The sequence below is a fragment of the Rhincodon typus genome, chromosome 2, assembly GCF_021869965.1.
Source record: "Rhincodon typus isolate 14 chromosome 2, sRhiTyp1.1, whole genome shotgun sequence".
Taxonomy (NCBI): domain Eukaryota; kingdom Metazoa; phylum Chordata; class Chondrichthyes; order Orectolobiformes; family Rhincodontidae; genus Rhincodon; species Rhincodon typus.
In genome coordinates this window covers 117,018,498-117,032,381 of record NC_063333.1, presented here as the reverse complement: position 1 = coordinate 117,032,381, position 13,884 = coordinate 117,018,498, and the positions used below count along the sequence as shown (strand labels likewise).

Genomic DNA, 13,884 nt, shown 5'->3' with positions numbered 1-13,884 from the left:
GAGAATTTGAGATACAAGGTGTGGAGCTGGATGAACACAGCAGGCCAAGCAGCATCAGAGGAGCAGGAAAGCTGATGTTTCAAAGGGTCTAGACCCTTCTTCCCGAAACGTCAGCTTTCCTGCTCCTCTGATGTTGCTTGGCCTGCTGTGTTCATCCAGCTCTACACCATGTTTTCCCAAAATGGGTTTCTTGTTGAAAATCTAACTTCAGTTAGTGCTAGCTGTCTATCCATGTTCAACCTTAGCACATCCAAAAATTTAATGGCAAACACTCAGTTGTGAATCTCCAAGAGTATCTGCAATCTTGAATATAGTCCGATTAATTCCATTAGATATTTTTCTACGGAATAACTGTTCAGCTTTCCAAATTTATGAAACGGTCATCATGCCTCATATACATTTATCATATCAGCTTTCTTCTAAACTTTGTCCATATGTGATACTATATCTTTGAAACATTCCACAGTATCTGATTCCCAAGTATCTAGCTCAGAGAAAACTGCAGAAAAGAAATGATGCCAAACTTATAATCTTCGTTTTTCTTTGGTAATGAAGTAACCCAAGTCATATATCTACCCTATTTTTCCATTGATAAGGTTCAGCTTCAGAGAACATTGGTGGGAAATTGAACCCCAATACTTTATAGTTATTTTAATTCACCTTTTTGGATGCATTATATGATGACTCTGGGGTAGGTGGACTTGAACTCGGATTTTTAAAAAAATTCTCTCGTGGGATGTGGGCAACACTGGTTGGCCACCATTTATCACCTGTCCCTAAAAGCCCTTGAGAAGGTGGTATTGAGCTGCCTTCTTGAACCAATGAGGTCCACGTGCTGTAAGTGACCCACAGTGCCATTAGGGTGGGAATTCTGGTCCAGAGGTAGGCACACTACTACTGCACAACAAGACCCCGAATCAGAGATAGTAGGAACTGCAGATGCTGGAGAATCCGAGACAACAAGGTGCAGGGCTGGATGAACACAGCAGGCCAAGCAGCATCATAGGAGCAGAGAGGCTGACGTTTCGGGCCTAGACCCTTCATCAGAAAAGGGGGAGGGGAAGGGGGTTTTGAAATAAATAGGGAGAGAGTGGGAGGCGGATAGAAGAGGGATAGAGGAGAGGATAGGTGGAGAGGAAACAAACAGGTCGAAGAGGCGGGGATGGGGCCAGGAAAGGTGAGTGTAGGTAGGGAGTTAGGAAGGGGATAGGTCAGTCCAGGGAGGACGGACAGGTCAAGGGGGCGGGATGAGGTTGGTCGGTAGGAGATGGAGGTGCGGCTTGAGGTGGGAGGAGGGGATAGGTGGGAGGAAGAACAGGTTAGGGAGGCAGGGACGAGCTGGACTGGTTTTGGGATGCGGTAGGGGGAGGGGAGATTTTGAAACTTGTGAAATCCACATTGATACCATTGGGCTGCAGGGTTCCCAAGCGGAATATGAGTTGCTGTTCCTGCAACCTTCGGGTGGCATCGTTGTGGCACTGCAGGAGGCCCAGGATGGACATGTCGTCTGAGGAATGGGAGGGGGAGTTGAAATGGTTCGCGACTGGGAGGTGCAGTTGTTTGTTGCGAACCGAGCGTAAGTGTTCTGCAAAGCGGTCCCCGAGTCTCCGCTTGGTTTCCCCGATGTAGAGGAAGCCACACCGGGTACAGCGGATGCAGTATACCACATTGGCAGATGTGCAGGTGAACATCTGCTTGATGTGGAAAGTCTTCTTGGGGCCTGGGATGGGGGTGAGGGAGGAGGTATGGGGGCAGGTGTAGCACTTCCTGCGGTTGCAGGGAAAAGTGCCGGGTGTGGTGGAGCTGGAGGGGAGTGTGGAGCGGACAAGGGAGTCACGGAGAGAGTCGACACTTCCGCCATCTGCAATCCGACCCCACCACCAAAGACATCTTTCCCTCCCCACCTTTATCTGCTTTCCGGAGGGACAACTCTCTCCGTGACTCCCTTGTCCGCTCCACACTCCCCTCCAGCTCCACCACACCCGGCACTTTTCCCTGCAACCGCAGGAAGTGCTACACCTGCCCCCATACCTCCTCCCTCACCCCCATCCCAGGCCCCAAGAAGACTTTCCACATCAAGCAGATGTTCACCTGCACATCTGCCAATGTGGTATACTGCATCCGCTGTACCCGGTGTGGCTTCCTCTACATCGGGGAAACCAAGCGGAGACTCGGGGACCGCTTTGCAGAACCCCTACGTTCGGTTCGCAATAAACAACTGCACCTCCCAGTCGCGAACCATTTCAACTCCCCCTCCCATTCCTCAGACGACATGTCCATCCTGGGCCTCCTGCAGTGCCACAACGATGCCACCCGAAGGTTGCAGGAACAGCAACTCATATTCCGCTTGGGAACCCTGCAGCCCAATGGTATCAATGTGGATTTCACAAGTTTCAAAATCTCCCCTCCCCCCACCGCATCCCAAAACCAGTCCAGCTCGTCCCTGCCTCCCTAACCTGTTCTTCCTCCCACCTATCCCCTCCTCCCACCTCAAGCCGCACCTCCATCTCCTACCGACCAACCTCATCCCGCCCCCTTGACCTGTCCGTCCTCCCTGGACTGACCTATCCCCTTCCTAACTCCCTACCTACACTCACCTTTCCTGGCCCCATCCCCGCCTCTTCGACCTGTTTGTTTCCTCTCCACCTATCCTCTCCTCTATCCCTCTTCTATCCGCCTCCCACTCTCTCCCTATTTATTTCAAAACCCCCTTCCCCTCCCCCTTTTCTGATGAAGGGTCTAGGCCCGAAACGTCAGCCTCTCTGCTCCTATGATGCTGCTTGGCCTGCTGTGTTCATCCAGCCCTGCACCTTGTTGTCTAAGACCCCGTGTTCCAACACTTTAAACACTGATGCTATGTTCAATGCTAATTCACTTGCTTCATCAGATCTGTGCAGTATACAAGTATCATGTGATGAGACGGTTCAAACAGAAAAGTGAATGATATAGCGGTGTCAATTTTATTTATACTCAATTTAGTTAAGATCTGACTTTAATTCAATATCTCTATAGCTTGTGCCTATGTAAAGTTGCCTTCAAATTTTTCAGGGCACAAATGAGATTTTTCTTGTCGTGTCATACTTTCCCTGATAATCTGTTCAAGGATTTTACTGACTAGGTTACAATTTGATGGACTGGGCTGCAGTTTCAATTTCATTTAAATAAAAACTATTAATTTTAAACACTTTATTCAATATACTTTTTGTATATTCATATATGATTTGATTACATTAAAAAAAATGATAGCCATCAAGTAGCCGCCATTTCATGCTGATTCCTTTTATTCATTCATGGATGTGGTTATCATCCAATCCTGGTTCCTCTTGAGAACGTGATAGCAAGCTGCCTTCTTGAACCAATGTGATCCATTTGATGTTGGTGCAATGCCATGAGGAAGGAATGGAGCTTCAAGATTATGAACAAGCAACACTGAAGGAACTGCGATAGTTGGGACTAATGTTACTGGCACCAACAGTTTCACATTTACAAGGCAACAGCATTGGCAAAATTGGCATGGTTGGCAGTTTAACTGACATTTCCATGTCTCCTGCATCAGCTGCTGGAAGTTATGAACAGGGCTTTAGAAAATTGGCATACAATTGGTAGAATATTACATGACTCAATATTTCACCGAATACTTTCTTTGAGAGCGTCACATTGATGGATTGGCGAAAGAGCACGAGGGAAAGGCTGAATAAACGGGTTTGGTGGTAAGAGTAATACAAAATTAAGTAATTGCTACATTAGTCACAGGCAATACTCATGGGCCTTGCAGATATCAGAGCATTCATCTAGGGTCAAGGTACAAGCTAGATGCTATCGTGTATCTATAATCTATATCTGTGTACATCACTTGTCTGCACAATTTCACTTCTTGTTGTCAAATTTTGTTGCGCTTTGTTCCCAAAAGAGAAAAGGAGACTACTGGTCACACAGCTATTGTAAGCTTTCATTTTTATTTTGGTTTTAGAAGATGCATTAATCTGAGGGAAAATGCCTTTCTTTGTCACTATTTTAAAAAAGGTTGAGTTTTTAAGTAAACTATCTTGAATTAATTAACCTAATAAATCACATTATGGAGACAGTTAGTAAAAGGGGAAAATGATAGCAATCATGCAGTTTTACAAGTATCCATGGGCAACATGGTCACTGTAACATCTACCTGTAGCAGTGTCACTCAGCTATGATTAGTGGGACTTGTTGGTTGAAAGTGGTCTGTTTAAAGAGGGTGGCAGAGGTCTGAAATTTAATTGCCTCAACTAGTATGTAACCGTAATAGACAGTAGCAATAGTGACATAGACTTCGAGCTAATTAACACCTTCAATCAATTTCAACAGATCCTTATTCTTCTTGTATGGACTTGGCATTAGAGTGTGAATTCAACATTCTTCAGCCCCAGGCTACTCCAGTTCAAAACTCAACTGGTGTTTTGAACAGTGACTTTAATCTACCTTTGTGACAGTTGAAGAATACGACGGTTCATAAAGTTGTCCATATTCTCTTTCAGATTCTGACATTGCTAGTTGAAGCAGCATTTAAGCTAGTCAGCAGTCCACGCCTAATTGGTCAAGAAGGTGGTGTCTTCCTGAACTGTTCAAGTCCACATAGTGCAGGTACACCCACATTACTGTTTCAATGACTGGATTTATCTATAGTGATTCCTGAGGAACTATCCACAGGCACATTAAAAGACTTGGCTCCCAGCAGCTATTGTAATAGAGACACAATGCTTTCTTTTGGAAATGCATAGTTCACTGCTTTGTGCATTGCATTGCCTATGATTTCACTCACCTGTCTCAGAACCTGAGCATCAATTCATTGCTGATTTTACAACATGAACATTTTAAACCACTGACGTTATAGAATTTTCATGTACCTCCTAGCTCCTCTTGTAATTCAGAACTTAGCTACTTTGATCCAGTATGTAACCTTACTGTGCCTGTACTCACTCAAGTGCTTTTCAGAAGCTGCTCCAGACATGAGTTCATTACATTGAATTCCCCTCTTCCTTTTCCCTGCCAACATGTCGCCTTCCTTTTGTCTGCCCTTGGGTAAATTGGGCGGCATGGTGGCTCAGTGGTTAGCACTGCTGCCTCACAGCGCCCAAGACCCGGGTTCGATTCCAACCTCGGGCGACTGTCTGTGTGGAGTTTGCACATGCTCCGTGTCTGCATGGGTTTCCTCTGGGTGCTCCGGTTTCCTCCCACAGTCCAAACATGCGCAGGCTAGGTGGAATGGCCATGCTAAATTGCCCGTAGTGTTCAGGGATGTGTAGATATGGGGGATGGGTCTGGGTGGGATGCTTTGATGATCGGTGTGGACTTGTTGGCCGAAGGGCCTGTTTCCGCACTGTCGGGATGCTATGAATCTATGAATGAATGAAATTTCCCTCAAACACCAATTCTTCAGTACTTACCAGTTTTCCCAGTCTCATACCACTGTCCCAGAAGTGATTGCCTCTCAAGTAATCCTGAAGCTTCCCTTGGCATCTCCAGAAAAGCCAGCCAAGACACTCATTGCTGCCTCCTAACAAGCAACCATCTGAACTCTCTCATCCTATTTGCTCCTCACCCTGTGACATGATCACTTTTTTTGAGACGTGGAGGCAAATTTTGCCATCCTTCTTTCTATGCATCTCATTGTGTCCAGCTCAGTCTTTCTGAATGCTGCCACTGAATCACCTTTTAGTGGTTCCTCTGCATCTCCCTCCAGAAAGTACTTTTACTCATCAATACAACCCTCGTCTTCATTCAGCCTATTGTGAACAATCTCAAACATTTTGGTCTTAATGGAGATATGACTGACGGTGATGACACATTTCTCACCTGACTAGTTTCCACAAGTTGGTCCGATCATACTGTTGCGGGGTGTTTATCATCTTTATTTTAAATCAAAGCTCGATCTGTCTACCCATTCCTCTGGAAACTTCACCCACTATGCCACCATTTACTCCTTTCATTTGAAAGCCTTGTAACATACTGTCACCATAAATTCACTTTATACTTCTGACTCAGCCAAGTCTGCTTTCCTCACTCAGCCTTTGAGCTGTGTAACTTCTCATCCTCTGATTGCAAACTGCACCTCTTCTCTCTCCTCAGTTGTGTTCACCTTTCCTCCCTAAATCTCTTCCCTCACAAACTATACTCACATCCACCTCTTGACCTTATTGTCTCCATTGCCCTCAAAGCCCCAATCGTAACTGGCACTGACAGTTAAGGTAACCTCTGGTCATTTCCTTTTAACACACTCAACCTACATTTTATCTCCCTTGCCACTATTTCCAGTGTCTGCCCATGGGGGAAAAAACTCAGTCCTTACCACTGTATATTTTCAAAAAATCTTAACTGATCCGTTTCATGATTTTCTGTACGCTAGCTCAAGTGGCATATAGCACAAACAGTTGTTTGCATTTTGTCAAATATCTGGAAATCTATTAGCAACCATGTAGACTAAAATGACATCTCAGACTTGCATGTACAGTCTAGGTGCTATGCTAAAGTTAATTACATTATATACATAATTGATTGACTGATTAGTAAGCTAGATTTGGAAGGACATCAGGAATAGTCCTCTGTTAGCATGTTTTGTATTGTACCTTGAAACTGCACCCATGGATATTTACAAGTAGATGCTGTAGTTGTGATGTTGCATTTGAAGAGTTTTCAACAGATTATTTCTGACAGTTTGTGGTTGTATGAGCAACAAAATGCTTGCCAAATAGTTACATATGGAACCTGTGTGTTCTGGAAACTAAAGCAAGAGTTTCCCTTTCCACATTGGAGTAATTTGCCCATGCCATCGTAAGTAATGTGGAATCAAACACAGTCGGCTTGTTACCTTCATATAGATACATACAGAGAAACTTTCTGGGATACATCTACTTCCAATGTGCTAAGCTTGGAGGGATCATAATATTGAAGAATACACTTGCTGGAAAATAAAGTGTTTTTGAGAGATTGAAAGATATATGTTGGTGATCTTCATGTATGGTGCACCTTTGTGGAGAAGATCTCAAAGAGGAGCCACTTTGATTACAAAAAGTGTGGAATATATATTATAAAATGCTGAAGAAATTGACACCTTTGTAAGTTATCTCTCCTAGCAAAACTAGAATCAGTGCAAATTGGGGACAAATTCTCCGTTAGTTGAAATCATACTTGGCACATAGAAAGATGGTTGTTGGCAGTCAGCCATTTCTGCCCCAGGACATCGCTGCAGGAGTTCATTCGGATAGTGTCCTAGGCCCAATCATCTTCAGCTGCTTCAATGACCTTCCATCATATGATCAGAAGTGGGGATGTTTGCTGATGATTGCAAAATGTTCAGCATCATTTACAACTCTTCAGACACTGAAGCAGTCCATGTCCAAATGAAACAAGATCTAGACCACATCCAGGCTTGGGCTGACAGGTGGCAAGTAACATTCATGCCAGGCAATGACCATCTCCTGAAGAGAGAAAATCTATCTACTGTCCCTTGTTGTTCAATGGTGTCACCAGTGAATCCCTTACTATCAACATCTTGGGAGTTATCAATGGGCAGAAACTCACCATAAATACAGTGGCTACATAGCAGGTCAAAGGCTAAGAAATACTATGGCAACGAACTCACCAAACCTTCTCCACCATCTACAAGTCACAAGTCAGGATTGCGATGGAATAATCCCCACTTGCCTGGATGAGTGCAGCTCTAACACAAGAAGCTTGACACCATCCAGGACAAAGCAGCCCATTTAAGTGGCATCACATCCACAAACATCCGCTCCCTCCACCACTAACACTCGGTTGTAGTGGTCTGCGCTATCTACAAGATGCACTGCAGAAATTCGCCAATGATCCTTAGCCAGTACCTTCCAAACCCATGACCACTTCCATCTAGAAGGACAAGGGTAATATATACATTGGAGCACCACCACCTGCAAATTTCCATCCAAACCACTTGCCAACTTGACTTAGAAATACACTGCAGTTCTTCATTGTCACTGGGTCAATATCCTGGAATTCCCTCCTTAACAGCATTGCAGATCTACCTGTATGGACTGCAGTGATTCAATAAGGTAGATCACCACCACCATCTCAACGTGAACTAGGGATAAGCAATAAACAATGATGAGCCAGTGATGCACACGTCCCATGAGAATATAAAAAAAAGTGGTGTAGGCATGTTTTCAATGTCTTTATTTTGGTAGGATAGATACAAGTGATGATATGTATATTGATCTGAAGAACTGATTTTCATCATATCAATTTGATATTTTTACTGTTTAAAATTAAGCCTAGTTTTCTTTCAGTTTTTGAGAGATGATGGAAGTTTATAGTATAAAAGAATGGAAACCAGCAAATGGTAATCTTAAAAAAAAAAGTCAGTTCCTAAAACTCTGGGAAAAGGTGCACGAACCAATATTGATTCCTGGCATTAAGCCTGAAAAAAAATGCTTCGCACCTAAGACCTTGGGAACAAACATTTCTTGGCGGGGATCTTGAACAAACATCTTATTCGTGGACTGTTCAGTTGCCTTGGATCTAAATATACACAAAATACCGTATTTTGAAGAAATACAAGTACTGCAACTACACCAATATAATGCTCAACTTTGTAAATGTTGTTGTTTTGACACCACATATTCAAATTACAATTTGAGCTAATTTCAATTGTGAATGCTGCACTTAAGAGCAAAGTTGATGCTGGATTGGGCATCATCTTTCAGGTATAGTACTGCATTGTCTTCAAAGATTACCAAGAAAATCAAACCCGCCTGGGTAGAAGTTTGTCAGATGTGATGTTTCAGTCTGGAATCTCGGACGTTAGAATTGGCATATCCATTATCTCGTGGATATGATAGCACACAAAACAGACAGTCCTGATGTATCAACAATGTTTTCAGGTGTACATCACAGGAGTCAAATTGATATTTAAGACAAATACTGCCAATGTAAGAGATATCAGACATATTGTAAACAGCTAACTTACCGCTTGTGGACTACAATCACATTGTGCCAATTTCCCGAATACATCTCATTTAAGATGTCTAAAGGGATGATACTGGCAGTTGAACCAGTGTCAATCTTGGCAAATGACATGTGTTGATCATTCCTCTTGGGGAATGATTATGGTAAAAGGATGGAGCTAAAAACTGTAGCTTCTCTGATGGCAGCCATGTAGTGGGCCAAATTGACCACACGCACTATCTGGCAGGAATCAGCAAGTTATAATGTTGCAAGTACCTCTTGGACTTGGTCGACATGCTGGTGTGTGATGAATGGAAATTTGGAAACAAACTTTGGCATTATTCCTTGGTTGGCTCTTTAGCACATGCTGCTGTGGAAAATTATATTGTACTTTGTGTTTCTCTGGGCATTCTTCAGCTTCTTGTATATTTTAGATCAATTTTCTCTTAGAAACTATTTTACATGTGTCATGAAATGTTGGGCACTAGTCAGTTGATTTGAGACAACCAACATCTTGTACAAGACTGGAATGATTTACTAACCTTTTTAATGGCTGAAAAAGTTGCTGCAGAAGCAAACACGAACAGATATTGATGCCCTGCTATGATTGCTGTGAACATGCATCCTTCTACAAGCAATGTTTCAACAGTGTAACCTTTAGGTTTGTCCAGAAGAGCCATTCAGAAAGATTTGATCGGTATAGAAGCAATGACAAGTACCAGCAGCCTTTCAACTAAGTTAGCTTCGATGAAATCACATTCCATTTACTTGCACTGACATCTGTTTACAAATTGGTTGACATTTTCACATGGCATATGGTCAGGTTTACTGTGACCTTAAGGTGATCTTCCAGGACCTGGAAAATCTTGTCAGCAGAGGGATATGGATAGGTTTAGTGAATAGGCAAAAATGTGAGGTTATGCACTTTGGTAGAAAGAACAGAGGAGCTGAACATTTTTTAAAATGGAGAAAGATTGCAGAAAGCTACATCACAGGGGAATTTTGGAGTTCTCATGTATAAATCATTAAATGCTGGCATACAAGTTCAGCAGTAAATAAGGAGGGCAAATGGAATGTTGGCCTTTATTTCAAATGGAGTGGGGTATGAAAATTGGAAGGACTTGCAAAAACTATACAAAGACACGAGTCAGACTACACCTAGAATGGCATGAACGGATTTGGGACGTAATCTAAGGAAAGATATACTGGCATTGATGGCAGTCCAGAGAAGCTTCATTAGGTTGGTACCAGGTATGGACGGACTGTCTTATATAGGTTGAGTAGGGTGTGCTTACACTCATTGGAGTTTAGGAGGATGAAAGGTGACCTTACTGAAATATACAAGATTCAAAAAGGGAAGGAGGCCCACAAAAATGTAACTGTAGGCCAGTTAGTTTAACATCCATTATTGGGAAAATGGTAGTGTCTACTATAAAGTGTGCAATAGCAAAGCATTTAGAAACACAACATAATCAAGCAGATATAATCTAGCATGGCTTTAGTAGAGAGCCTGATAGGGTAGGCGCAGAGAGATCGTTTCTCCTGTAGGAGAGGCTAGTGCCAGAGGCCATAATCTCAACGCAAGGATAGATTAGTTACGACAGAATGAGGAAGAATTACCTTTCATACAGTAGCGAATTGGTGGAGTTCTTAACCAGAGGGCTCGAGAGGCCAGGTCATTAAATACATTCAAGGCTGAGATACACTGCTTTCTAATCAGGAAGGGATTCAAAGGTTATGGGAGAAAGGTAGGAAAGTGGAGTTGAGGATTCAGATCTGCCATGATCTTACTGAATGGCAAAGCAAACTCGATTGGTAAAACGTAGGATTCAGCCTATCATTTAATAATTAATAACCTCAAACTTTTTGTTGATTTAAGAAAGCCTGTTTAAATTGGGTCCTTTTAAAACATACATTCATTTTGATCTGGGAAAAAGGTATCCACAAGGGAAGGGACATTTTTCTCAAATTAGTCTTGATGCAATCAAATGTGTGGTGAATAAAGGGGACCCAGTTCATCCCTCCTCAGCCGACAGCTTAACAGTATTAGGTATCCCGTCTGGAATGATAATGAGTTGGGGAATTTCGCTTGGCATCTGGCTGCAACACTGAGGTGTTATGGGGAAGAAACTGCCTAGTGGAATTATTGGTAGACTACTAACCCAGAGACCCACATAATGTTCTGGGTTTAAATCCCACCATAGCAAATGTTGGAAAATGAGTTAAATAAAAATCTGGAATTGAGAATCTAATGATGACCATGAAACCATTACGAATTTGTGAAAAAACCAAACTGGTTCATAATTCCTTTCGAGAAATTTCTGTCCTTACCTTGTCTAGCCTACATACAACTCCAGACCCACAGCAATGTGACTGACTCCTAATTGTTCTCTGGACAATTAGGGATGGGCAATGAATGCTGGCCTAGCCAGTGATGCCCAAATCCCATGAGCGAATGAAAGAAAAGAGTCCTTCAGTGTTTTCTATACGTTAACCCTGGTAACATATAGCACAAAGAATCAGGCTTGGATTGAGTCAGATAACTGGAACTTTATTAATAAATTGGCTACATAGACTACACAGGTTAGAGCTGCATATACATGAAGTACTTCACATACTTAGATTATTGTTAGACTACACACAGAGTTAATCAATTGGTCAGCAGACTGTCTGTCCACCTGAAGTGCCTTTTGGCACAGTGTATTGATTTACTAAATTTACCACTTTTAATGCCTTTATTCCTTCTAAAAATTCTTCTCCACTCTAATCGCATAACAACACATGATCCTCATTCTGTTCCCTGAAATTCAAGGATGCAAACTTGAACTTCTTTGATAAATAAATGATTTAACTTTTATCATTCTGTTTAGATCACTTGAAAAAATAATTGGGATATGGTCATCATCACAAAAATTAGTGACAACTGAAAGATCATTCAGAATACAGACATTATGTCAGACTTTAGCCCACTATAAACAGTCTTGATAAATTATCCTTACCACAAACATGAAACATGGGGAGCTAGTGGACACTTTGATTGAAAGATCTACACCACACATTTAGCAGCTTCTACTATTTCCCTTCTTTCTTCAGCACTTAGGGACAAATGTCTGCAAAAATTCTCTCGTATCCTATTCTTGAAGTAACCTCTCTACATTCCATCCCATTTCATTCAACGATCTCTCTGAATATAACCTGTCCATTGGACATACCTTGTGCGCCCTGATCCTATTCCAGGTGAACTGTCGATCATTCGACTTGCCTTACTGAGCTCCATATTTATTGATAGTTAAACAGCATGGAGGCTCAGTGGTTAGCACTGCTGCCTCACAGCGCCAGGGACCTGGGTTCAATTCCAGCCTCGGGTGACTGTCAGTGTGGAGTTTGCACATTTTCCCAAGTCTGCGTGGGTTTCCTCCAGGTGCTCTAGTTTCCTCCCACAGTCCAAAGACATGCAGACTAGGTGCATTGGCCATGCTAAATTGCCCATAGTGCCCAGGGATGTTTAGGTTAGGTGGGTTAGGCATGGGAAATGTAGGGGTAGGGGAATGGGTCTGGGTGGGATGCTCTTCAGAGGGGCAGTGGGGACTTGTTGGGACAATTGGCCTGTTTCCACACTGTGGAGATTCTATGATTGCTATGATGATGATAAACAGCTCACTTGAAATCGGCTATCACTCTTCTCCTCCAAAAATGTATTCTTTGCTCCTCTGTACCAGTCAGTTGTCTTCCCATTTCCTCTCCAAAATTACTAAATGTATTGTTGTGTCACAAATAACTGCCTATCTTTTCCACCTGATTGTGTTTGAATCCTTTAACTGAGTTTCTAATTTGGTCACAAAACTGAACAATCATTTTTAAACAAACAAATGACATCCTTTCTGACTGTGACAAGGATATTTCTCCACATTGTTCCCAGCCTGCCTGCAGCTTATGACAGGATTACAGCATGCTCCTCAAAACCTTCCATGATCAAAGCGAGTAGAATGCCCTAAGTTCCATTTCTTTAGCACCCACTAACCAAGTAATTTTAGGAAAGACCATACAACTGTAGACTCATGGCACCAAACAACATTTTCTCAGCAAATGAATGATTCCTTTATTTAGTGCTGGTGGGTCATTCCTTCTACATTTTCAGCTGTAGAATGCTAAGATATGTGGTATCATCTGGATCATTTAGTGCCAAAATAGCATCATTGCATTATTCATCATTGTATTTTGATTGATATCAGATAATGAGATTCCTATTAAATTTATATAGGCTCAGCTAAAAAAAAAAAGATGCAACTTGATAACAAAGCGACAATGTTCATTCCTTATCTAATTCAGGTAAATAAATTTTCTTTCTTCAAATAACTTCGCATTTGGCAGTTTGGGCGAGTGAAAAACTCAGTCAATATCAGCACTTCAGTGAATTCATTCTTTCCCTAAACAATTGTAATAGTGAGTAAAGATAATGCCATTTTTACTATAATACTGAATTACTCCTCCTCCATTATAGTACAATAGTAACATTAATCTTCTGACTTATCATAGTATAAACGTCAAAGGCTGAATTAACAACAGAGCGCAGGAATAAATGCTCTTAACATTTCCTTGCCATACTCTTAAGTTGTCAAAAATTATGAGCGATAACAGGCCTCCTAACCAAATGAATCAATTATAAATTATAATTATGGCTGCTTAATAGCCAATATTGCACTGCTGAAAATTTCCACTGTCGCATCCCTTTACTACTTCAGTAGTCTAGGATACGTGCTCTGGTTTCTACAGTGGGATTTAACCTGCAACATTCTGACTCAAAATCAAGAATAGCACCATTTTCTGACTAAACAGTGAAATCTAAATTTTTGTCTTTGGAGGAAAGAGGTTTTGGCATTTTTGATGCCAAGGTTATCTTCCATTCATTGAATCTGACCCTTAAGGCCTGTCCCT

At 42.1% G+C, this 13,884-nt stretch overlaps 1 protein-coding gene across 1 annotated transcript in view; it reads right to left on the bottom strand.

Annotated features, from left to right (window-relative positions):
• Nucleotides 1-13,884, bottom strand: part of LOC109934313 (F-actin-uncapping protein LRRC16A-like) — a 403,104-nt gene that overhangs the window by 111,229 nt on the left and 277,991 nt on the right. The window lies entirely within an intron of this gene.